The sequence below is a fragment of the Cavia porcellus genome, unplaced genomic scaffold (genome assembly GCF_034190915.1).
Source record: "Cavia porcellus strain 051 isolate PalLab524CR breed Dunkin Hartley unplaced genomic scaffold, mCavPor4.1 scaffold_96, whole genome shotgun sequence".
NCBI lineage: Eukaryota > Metazoa > Chordata > Mammalia > Rodentia > Caviidae > Cavia > Cavia porcellus.
Window position 1 is genome coordinate 1,097,536 of NW_026947579.1, and position 11,528 is coordinate 1,109,063.

The following is an 11,528-nucleotide window of genomic DNA, read 5'->3' on the forward strand; positions in this document are numbered from 1 at the left end:
TGTGGTGCTTTTCTCCATCCTACATTGCCAATCACTGCCTATCCTAATTCAGGCCCTCTGATTCACAACACCCCGTGATATTTTTCTCACTCCTTCAAGTGAATGGCCTGTTAGAAACCCTTACAATGCGCACCACCCCGCTTTTTTTTTTCAGAAACCTATCCTACATTACCACTGCATGTTTCCTGACAACCCAATGTTGAACACCCTGTGATGCTTTTCTCCATTCTTCATTGCCACTCACTGCCTATCCTCATTCAGGCTGTCTTATTCACACCACCCCGTGATGCTTTTTTCACTTCTACTTGGGAATGGCTTGTTAGAAAGCCTTACAATGCGCACCACCCCGCGATGTTTTTCAGAAACCTATAATACATTGCCATTGCATGTTTCCTGACCTCGCCATGCTGACCACCCTGTGGTGCTTTTCTCCATCCTACATTGCCACTCACAGCCTATCCTAAGTCAGGCCCTCCGATTCACACCACCTTCTGATGATTTTTCTCTCCTTCTCGTGAATGGCTTGTTAGAAAGCCTTACAATGCGCACCACCCCGCGATGTTTTTAAGAAACCTATCCTAAATTGCCATTACATGTTTCCTGGCCTCCCCATGTTGACGACCCCGTGGTGCTTTTCTCCATTCTTCATTGCCATTCACTGCCTATCCTAATTCAGCCCCTCTGATTCACACCACCGCGTGATGTTTTTTTCACTTCTACTTGGGAATGGCTTGTTAGAAAGCTTTACAATGCGCACCTCCCCGCGATGTTTTTCAGAAACCTATCCTACATTGCCATTGCATGTTTCCTGACCTCCCCATGCTGACCACCCTGTGGTGCTTTTCTCCATCCTACATTGCCACCCACAGCCTATCCTAATTCAGGCCCCCCGATTCACCCCACCTTCTGATGTTTTTTCACTCCTACTTGTGAATGGCTTGTTAGAAAGCCTTACAATGTGCACCATACCGCGATGTTTTTAAGAAACCTATGCAAAATTTCTGTTACATGTTTCCTGACCTCCCCATGTTGACTACCCCGTGGTGCTTTTCTTCATTCTTCATTGCCATTCACTGCCTCTTCTAATTCAGCCCCTCCGATTCACACCACCCCTTGATGTTTTTCTCACTCCTACAAGTGAATGGCCTGTTAGAAACCCTTACAATGTGCACCACCCCACTTTTTTTTTTCAGAAACCTATCCTACTTTGCCACTGCATGTTTCATGACCTCCCCATGCTTACCACCCCGTGGTGCTTTTCTCCATCCTACATTGCAACTCACTGCCTATCCTAATTCAGAACATCTGATTCACACCACCCCGTGATGTTTTTCTCACTCCTACTTGTGAATGGCCTGTTAGAAACCCATACAATTCTCACCACCCGCGATTTTTTCAGAAACCTATCCTACATTGCCACTGCCTGAGTCCTGACCTCCCCATGATGACCACCCCGCGGTGCTTTTCTCCATCCTTCATTGCCACTCACTGCCTATCCTGATTCAGGCCCTCCGATTCACACCATCCTCTGATGTTTTTCTCACTTCTACTCGTGAATGGCCGGTTAGAAACCCTTACAATGCGCACCACCCGGCGATGTTTTTCAGAAACTTATTCTACATTGCCAATGCATGTTTCCTGACCTCCCCATTCTGACTACCACGTGGTGCTTTTCTCCATCCTACATTGCCACTCAGTGCCTATCCTGATTCAGGCCCTCCAATTCACACCACCCCGTTATATTTTTCTCACTCCTTCTACTGAATGGCCTGTTAGAAACTCTTACAATGCCCACAACACTTTGATGTTTTTCAGAAACCTATACTACATTGCCACGGCATTTTGTCTTGCCTCCCCATGATGACCATTCCGTGGTGCGTTTCTCCACCCTACATTGCCACTCACAGCCTATCCTCATTCAGGCCCTTCGATTCACACCACCCCGTGATGTTTTTTCACTCTTATTTGTGAATGGCTTTTTAGAAATCCTTATAATGGGCACCACCCCGCGATGTTTTTCAGAAACCTATCCTACATTGCCATTGCATGTTTCCTGACCTCCCCATATTGACCACCCCGTGGTGCTTTTCTCCATTCTTCATTGCCACTCATTGCCTATCCTAATTCAGGCCATCCGATTCACACCACCCCGTGATGTTTTTCTCAATCCTACTAGTGAAAGACCTTTTAGAAACCCTTACAATGTGCACCACCCCGCAATGTTTTTCAGAAACCTATCCTACCCTGCCACTGCATGTTTCCTGACCTCCGCATCCTGAGTACCCCGTGGTGCCCTTCTCCATCCTACGTTGCCACTCACTGCCTATCCTGATTCAGGCCCTCCGATTCACACCACCCTGTGATGTTTTTCTCACTTTTACTAGGGAATGCCCTGTTAGAAACCGTTACAATGCACCCAACCCCACGATGTTTTTCAGAAACCTATCCTACATTGCCACTGCATGTTTCCTGAGCTCCCCATGCTGAACATGCTGTGCTGATTTTCTCTATCCTACATTGCCTCTCAATGCCTATCCTAATTCAGGCCCTCCGATTCACACAACCCCGTGATGTTTTTCTCACTCCTAGTAGTGAATGGCCTGTTAGAAACCCCTTCAATGCGCACCACCCAGCGATGTTTTTCAGAAACCTATCCTACATTGCCAATGCATGTTTCCTGATCTCCCCATGCTGACCAACCCTTGGTGCTTTTCTCCATCCAACATTGACACTCACTGCTTTTCCTAATTCAGGCCCTTTGACTCACACCACCCCGTGATGTTTTTTTCACTCCTACTTGTGAATGGCTTGTTAGAAATCCTTACAATTGGCACCACCCCACGATGTTTTTCAGAAACCTATCCTACATTGTCAGTGTATGTTTCCTGACTTCCCCATGTTGACCACCCCGTGGTGCTTTTCTCCATCCTACATTGCCACTCACTGCCTATCCTAATTCAGGCCCTCCGATTAAGACCACCCCGTGATGTTTTTCTCACTCCTACTAGTGAATGGCCTGTTACATACCCTTACAATGCGTCCAACCCCGTGATGTTTTTCAGAAACTGATCCTGCATTGCCACTGCATGTTTTCTGACCTTCCCATCCTGACCACCCCGTGGTGCTTTTCTCCCTCCTACATTGCCACCCATGGCCTATCCTGACTCAGACCCTTCGATTCACAACACCCCGTGATGTTTTTTTCACTCCTACTAGGGAAAGGCATGCTACAAACCTTTACCATGCGCACCACCCCGCGATGTTTTTCAGAAACATATCCTACATTGCCACTGCATGATTCCTGACGTCCCCATGCTGACCACCCCATGGTGCTTTTCTCCATCGTACGTTGCCACTCACTGCCTATCCTAATTCAGGCCCTCTATTCACACCACCCCGTGATGTTTTTCTCACTCCTACTAGTGAATGGCCTGTTAGAAAGCGTTACAATGCTCACCACCCAGCGATGTTTTTCAGAAACCTATCCTACATTGCCTATGCATGTTTCCTGACCTCCGCATGCTGACCATCCCTTGGTGCATTTCTCCATCCTACATTGCCACTCACTGTCTATCGTAATTCAGAACATCTGATTCAAACTGCCCCGTGATGTTTTTCTCACTCCTACTAGTGAATGGCCTGTTAGAAAAAACCTTACAATGCGCACCACCCCTGATGTATTTCAGAAAACTATCCTACCCTGCCACTGCATGTTTCCTGACCTAAGCATCCTGAGCACCCCGTGGTGCCCTTCTCCATCCTACGTTGCCACTCACTGCCTATCCTGATTCAGGCCCTCCGATTCACACCAGCCCATTATATTTTTCTCACTCCTACTAGGGAATGCCCCCACCCCGAGATGTTTTTCAGAAACCTATCCTACATTGCCACTGCATGATTCCTGACCTCCCCATGTTGACCACCCCATGGTGCTTTTCTCCATCCTACGTTGCCACTCACGGCCTATCCTATTTCAGGCCCTCCTATTCACACCACCCCGTGATGTTTTTCTCACTCCTACTAGTGAATGTCCTGTTAGAAAGCCTTACAATGCACACCACCCGGCGATGTTTTTCAGAAACCTATCCTACATTGCCAATGCATGGGTCCTGACCTCCCCATGCTGACCACCCTGTGGTGCTTTTCTCCATTCTTCATTGCCACTCACTGCCTATCCTCATTCAGGCTGTCTTATTCACACCACCCCGTGATGTTTTTTTCACTTCTACTTGGGAATGGCTTGTTAGAAAGCCTTACAATGCGCACCACCCCGCGATGTTTTTCAAAAACCTATAATACATTGCCATTGCATGTTTCCTGACCTCGCCATGCTGACCACCCTGTGGTGCTTTTCTCCATCCTACATTGCCACTCACAGCCTATCCTAAGTCAGGCCCCCTGATTCACACCACCTTCTGATGTTTTTTCTCTCCTTCTCGTGAATGGCTTGTTAGAAAGCCTTACAATGCGCACCACCCCGCGATGTTTTTAAGAAACCTATCCTAAATTGCCATTACATGTTTCCTGACCTCCCCATGTTGACGACCCCGTGGTGCTTTTCTCCATTCTTCATTGCCATTCACTGCCTATCCTAATTCAGCCCCTCTGATTCACACCACCCCGTGATGTTTTTTTCACTTCTACTTGGGAATGGCTTGTTAGAAAGCTTTACAATGCGCACCTCCCCGCGATGTTTTTCAGAAACCTATCCTACATTGCCATTGCATGTTTCCTGACCTCCCCATCCTGACCACCCTGTGGTGCTTTTCTCCATCCTACATAGCCACCCACAGCCTATCCTAATTCAGGCCCCCCGATTCACCCCACCTTCTGATGTTTTTTCACTCCTACTTGTGAATGGCTTGTTAGAAAGCCTTACAATGTCCAACACAGCGATGTTTTTAAGAATCCTATGCAAAATTTCTGTTACATGTTTCCTGACCTCCCCATGTTGACCACCCCGTGGTGCTTTTCTCCATTCTTCATTACCATTCACTGCCTATTCTAATTCAGCCCCTCGGATTCACACCACCCCTTGATGTTTTTCTCACTCCTACAAGTGAATGGCCTGTTAGAAACCCTTACAATGTTCACCACCCTACTTTTTTTTTCAGAAACCTATCCTACTTTGCCACTGCATGTTTCCTCTCCTCCCCATGCTGACCACACCATGGTGCTTTTCTCCATCCTACATTGCCACTAACAGCCTATACTAATTCAGGCCCTTCTATTCACACCACCCGGTGATGTTTTTTTCACTCCTACTTGTGAATGGCTTGTTAGAAATCCTTACAATGGGCACCACCCCGCGATGTTTTTCAGAAACCTATCCTAAATTGCCACTGCATGTTTCCTGACCTCCCCATGCAGACCACCCAGTGGTGCTTTTCTCCATCCTGCATTGCCACTCACTGCCTATCCTGATTCAGGCCCTCCGATTCACACCACCCTCTGATGTTTTTCTCACTTCTACTCGTGAATGGCCGGTTAGAAACCCTTACAATGCGCACCACCCGGCGATGTTTTTCAGAAACCTATTCTACATTGCCAATGCATGTTTCCTGACCTCCCCATATTGACCACCCCGTGGTGCTTTTCTCCATTCTTCATTGCCACTCATTGCCTATCCTAATTCAGGCCATCCGATTCACACCACCCCGTGATGTTTTTCTCACTCCTACTAGTGAATGTCCTGTTAGAAAGCCTTACAATTCACACCACCCGGCGATGTTTTTCAGAAACCTATCCTACATTGCCAATGCATGGGTCCTGACCTCCCCATGCTGACCACCCTGTGGTGCTTTTCTCCATCCTACATTGCCAATCACTGCCTATCCTAATTCAGGCCCTCTGATTCACAACACCCCGTGATATTTTTCTCACTCCTCCAAGTGAATGGCCTGTTAGAAACCCTTACAATGCGCACCACCCCGCTTTTTTTTTTCAGAAACCTATCCTACATTACCACTGCATGTTTCCTGACAACCCAATGTTGAACACCCTGTGATGCTTTTCTCCATTCTTCATTGCCACTCACTGCCTATCCTCATTCAGGCTGTCTTATTCACACCACCCCGTGATGCTTTTTTCACTTCTACTTGGGAATGGCTTGTTAGAAAGCCTTACAATGCGCACCACCCCGCGATGTTTTTCAGAAACCTATAATACATTGCCATTGCATGTTTCCTGACCTCGCCATGCGGACCACCCTGTGGTGCTTTTCTCCATCCTACATTGCCACTCACAGCCTATCCTAAGTCAGGCCCTCCGATTCACACCACCTTCTGATGATTTTTCTCTCCTTCTCGTGAATGGCTTGTTAGAAAACCTTACAATGCGCACCACCCCGCGATGTTTTTAAGAAACCTATCCTAAATTGCCATTACATGTTTCCTGGCCTCCCCATGTTGACGACCCCGTGGTGCTTTTCTCCATTCTTCATTGCCATTCACTGCCTATCCTAATTCAGCCCCTCTGATTCACACCACCGCGTGATGTTTTTTTCACTTCTACTTGGGAATGGCTTGTTAGAAAGCTTTACAATGCGCACCTCCCCGCGATGTTTTTCAGAAACCTATCCTACATTGCCATTGCATGTTTCCTGACCTCCCCATGCTGACCACCCTGTGGTGCTTTTCTCCATCCTACATTGCCACCCACAGCCTATCCTAATTCAGGCCCCCCGATTCACCCCACCTTCTGATGTTTTTTCACTCCTACTTATGAATGGCTTGTTAGAAAGCCTTACAATGTGCACCATACCGCGATGTTTTTAAGAAACCTATGCAAAATTTCTGTTACATGTTTCCTGACCTCCCCATGTTGACTACCCCGTGGTGCTTTTCTTCATTCTTCATTGCCATTCACTGCCTATTCTAATTCAGCCCCTCCGATTCACACCACCCCTTGATGTTTTTCTCACTCCTACAAGTGAATGGCCTGTTAGAAACCCTTACAATGTGCACCACCCCACTTTTTTTTTCAGAAACCTATCCTACTTTGCCACTGCATGTTTCATGACCTCCCCATGCTTACCACCCCGTGGTGCTTTTCTCCATCCTACATTGCAACTCACTGCCTATCCTAATTCAGAACATCTGATTCACACCACCCCGTGATGTTTTTCTCACTCCTACTTGTGAATGGCCTGTTAGAAACCCATACAATTCTCACCACCCGCGATTTTTTCAGAAACCTATCCTACATTGCCACTGCCTGAGTCCTGACCTCCCCATGATGACCACCCCGCGGTGCTTTTCTCCATCCTTCATTGCCACTCACTGCCTATCCTGATTCAGGCCCTCCGATTCACACCACCCTCTGATGTTTTTCTCACTTCTACTCGTGAATGGCCGGTTAGAAACCCTTACAATGCGCACCACCCGGCGATGTTTTTCAGAAACTTATTCTACATTGCCAATGCATGTTTCCTGACTCTGACTACCACGTGGTGCTTTTCTCCATCCTACATTGCCACTCAGTGCCTATCCTGATTCAGGCCCTCCAATTCACACCACCCCGTTATATTTTTCTCACTCCTTCTACTGAATGGCCTGTTAGAAACTCTTACAATGCCCACAACACTTTGATGTTTTTCAGAAACCTATACTACATTGCCACGGCATTTTGTCTTGCCTCCCCATGATGACCATTCCGTGGTGCGTTTCTCCACCCTACATTGCCACTCACAGCCTATCCTCATTCAGGCCCTTCGATTCACACCACCCCGTGATGTTTTTTCACTCTTATTTGTGAATGGCTTTTTAGAAATCCTTATAATGGGCACCACCCCGCGATGTTTTTCAGAAACCTATCCTACATTGCCATTGCATGTTTCCTGACCTCCCCATATTGACCACCCCGTGGTGCTTTTCTCCATTCTTCATTGCCACTCATTGCCTATCCTAATTCAGGCCATCCGATTCACACCACCCCGTGATGTTTTTCTCAATCCTACTAGTGAAAGACCTTTTAGAAACCCTTACAATGTGCACCACCCCGCAATGTTTTTCAGAAACCTATCCTACCCTGCCACTGCATGTTTCCTGACCTCCGCATCCTGAGTACCCCGTGGTGCCCTTCTCCATCCTACGTTGCCACTCACTGCCTATCCTGATTCAGGCCCTCCGATTCACACCACCCTGTGATGTTTTTCTCACTTTTACTAGGGAATGCCCTGTTAGAAACCGTTACAATGCACCCAACCCCACGATGTTTTTCAGAAACCTATCCTACATTGCCACTGCATGTTTCCTGAGCTCCCCATGCTGAACATGCTGTGCTGATTTTCTCTATCCTACATTGCCTCTCAATGCCTATCCTAATTCAGGCCCTCCGATTCACACAACCCCGTGATGTTTTTCTCACTCCTAGTAGTGAATGGCCTGTTAGAAACCCCTTCAATGCGCACCACCCAGCGATGTTTTTCAGAAACCTATCCTACATTGCCAATGCATGTTTCCTGATCTCCCCATGCTGACCAACCCTTGGTGCTTTTCTCCATCCAACATTGACACTCACTGCTTTTCCTAATTCAGGCCCTTTGACTCACACCACCCCGTGATGTTTTTTTCACTCCTACTTGTGAATGGCTTGTTAGAAATCCTTACAATTGGCACCACCCCACGATGTTTTTCAGAAACCTATCCTACATTGTCAGTGTATGTTTCCTGACTTCCCCATGTTGACCACCCCGTGGTGCTTTTCTCCATCCTACATTGCCACTCACTGCCTATCCTAATTCAGGCCCTCCGATTAAGACCACCCCGTGATGTTTTTCTCACTCCTACTAGTGAATGGCCTGTTACATACCCTTACAATGCGTCCAACCCCGTGATGTTTTTCAGAAACTGATCCTGCATTGCCACTGCATGTTTTCTGACCTTCCCATCCTGACCACCCCGTGGTGCTTTTCTCCCTCCTACATTGCCACCCATGGCCTATCCTGACTCAGACCCTTCGATTCACAACACCCCGTGATGTTTTTTTCACTCCTACTAGGGAAAGGCATGCTACAAACCTTTACCATGCGCACCACCCCGCGATGTTTTTCAGAAACATATCCTACATTGCCACTGCATGATTCCTGACGTCCCCATGCTGACCACCCCATGGTGCTTTTCTCCATCGTACGTTGCCACTCACTGCCTATCCTAATTCAGGCCCTCTATTCACACCACCCCGTGATGTTTTTCTCACTCCTACTAGTGAATGGCCTGTTAGAAAGCGTTACAATGCTCACCACCCAGCGATGTTTTTCAGAAACCTATCCTACATTGCCTATGCATGTTTCCTGACCTCCGCATGCTGACCATCCCTTGGTGCATTTCTCCATCCTACATTGCCACTCACTGTCTATCGTAATTCAGAACATCTGATTCAAACTGCCCCGTGATGTTTTTCTCACTCCTACTAGTGAATGGCCTGTTAGAAAAAACCTTACAATGCGCACCACCCCTGATGTATTTCAGAAAACTATCCTACCCTGCCACTGCATGTTTCCTGACCTAAGCATCCTGAGCACCCCGTGGTGCCCTTCTCCATCCTACGTTGCCACTCACTGCCTATCCTGATTCAGGCCCTCCGATTCACACCAGCCCATTATATTTTTCTCACTCCTACTAGGGAATGCCCCCACCCCGAGATGTTTTTCAGAAACCTATCCTACATTGCCACTGCATGATTCCTGACCTCCCCATGTTGACCACCCCATGGTGCTTTTCTCCATCCTACGTTGCCACTCACGGCCTATCCTATTTCAGGCCCTCCTATTCACACCACCCCGTGATGTTTTTCTCACTCCTACTAGTGAATGTCCTGTTAGAAATCCTTACAATGCACACCACCCGGCGATGTTTTTCAGAAACCTATCCTACATTGCCAATGCATGGGTCCTGACCTCCCCATGCTGACCACCCTGTGGTGCTTTTCTCCATTCTTCATTGCCACTCACTGCCTATCCTCATTCAGGCTGTCTTATTCACACCACCCCGTGATGTTTTTTTCACTTCTACTTGGGAATGGCTTGTTAGAAAGCCTTACAATGCGCACCACCCCGCGATGTTTTTCAAAAACCTATAATACATTGCCATTGCATGGTTCCTGACCTCGCCATGCTGACCACCCTGTGGTGCTTTTCTCCATCCTACATTGCCACTCACAGCCTATCCTAAGTCAGGCCCCCTGATTCACACCACCTTCTGATGTTTTTTCTCTCCTTCTCGTGAATGGCTTGTTAGAAAGCCTTACAATGCGCACCACCCCGCGATGTTTTTAAGAAACCTATCCTAAATTGCCATTACATGTTTCCTGACCTCCCCATGTTGACGACCCCGTGGTGCTTTTCTCCATTCTTCATTGCCATTCACTGCCTATCCTAATTCAGCCCCTCTGATTCACACCACCCCGTGATGTTTTTTTCACTTCTACTTGGGAATGGCTTGTTAGAAAGCTTTACAATGCGCACCTCCCCGCGATGTTTTTCAGAAACCTATCCTACATTGCCATTGCATGTTTCCTGACCTCCCCATCCTGACCACCCTGTGGTGCTTTTCTCCATCCTACATAGCCACCCACAGCCTATCCTAATTCAGGCCCCCCGATTCACCCCACCTTCTGATGTTTTTTCACTCCTACTTGTGAATGGCTTGTTAGAAAGCCTTACAATGTCCAACACAGCGATGTTTTTAAGAATCCTATGCAAAATTTCTGTTACATGTTTCCTGACCTCCCCATGTTGACCACCCCGTGGTGCTTTTCTCCATTCTTCATTACCATTCACTGCCTATTCTAATTCAGCCCCTCGGATTCACACCACCCCTTGATGTTTTTCTCACTCCTACAAGTGAATGGCCTGTTAGAAACCCTTACAATGTTCACCACCCTACTTTTTTTTTCAGAAACCTATCCTACTTTGCCACTGCATGTTTCCTCACCTCCCCATGCTGACCACACCATGGTGCTTTTCTCCATCCTACATTGCCACTAACAGCCTATACTAATTCAGGCCCTTCTATTCACACCACCCGGTGATGTTTTTTTCAATCCTACTTGTGAATGGCTTGTTAGAAATCCTTACAATGGGCACCACCCCGCGATGTTTTTCAGAAACCTATCCTAAATTGCCACTGCATGTTTCCTGACCTCCCCATGCAGACCACCCAGTGGTGCTTTTCTCCATCCTGCATTGCCACTCACTGCCTATCCTGATTCAGGCCCTCCGATTCACACCACCCTCTGATGTTTTTCTCACTTCTACTCGTGAATGGCCGGTTAGAAACCCTTACAATGCGCACCACCCGGCGATGTTTTTCAGAAACCTATTCTACATTGCCAATGCATGTTTCCTGACCTCCCCATATTGACCACCCCGTGGTGCTTTTCTCCATTCTTCATTGCCACTCATTGCCTATCCTAATTCAGGCCATCCGATTCACACCACCCCGTGATGTTTTTCTCACTCCTACTAGTGAATGTCCTGTTAGAAAGCCTTACAATTCACACCACCCGGCGATGTTTTTCAGAAACCT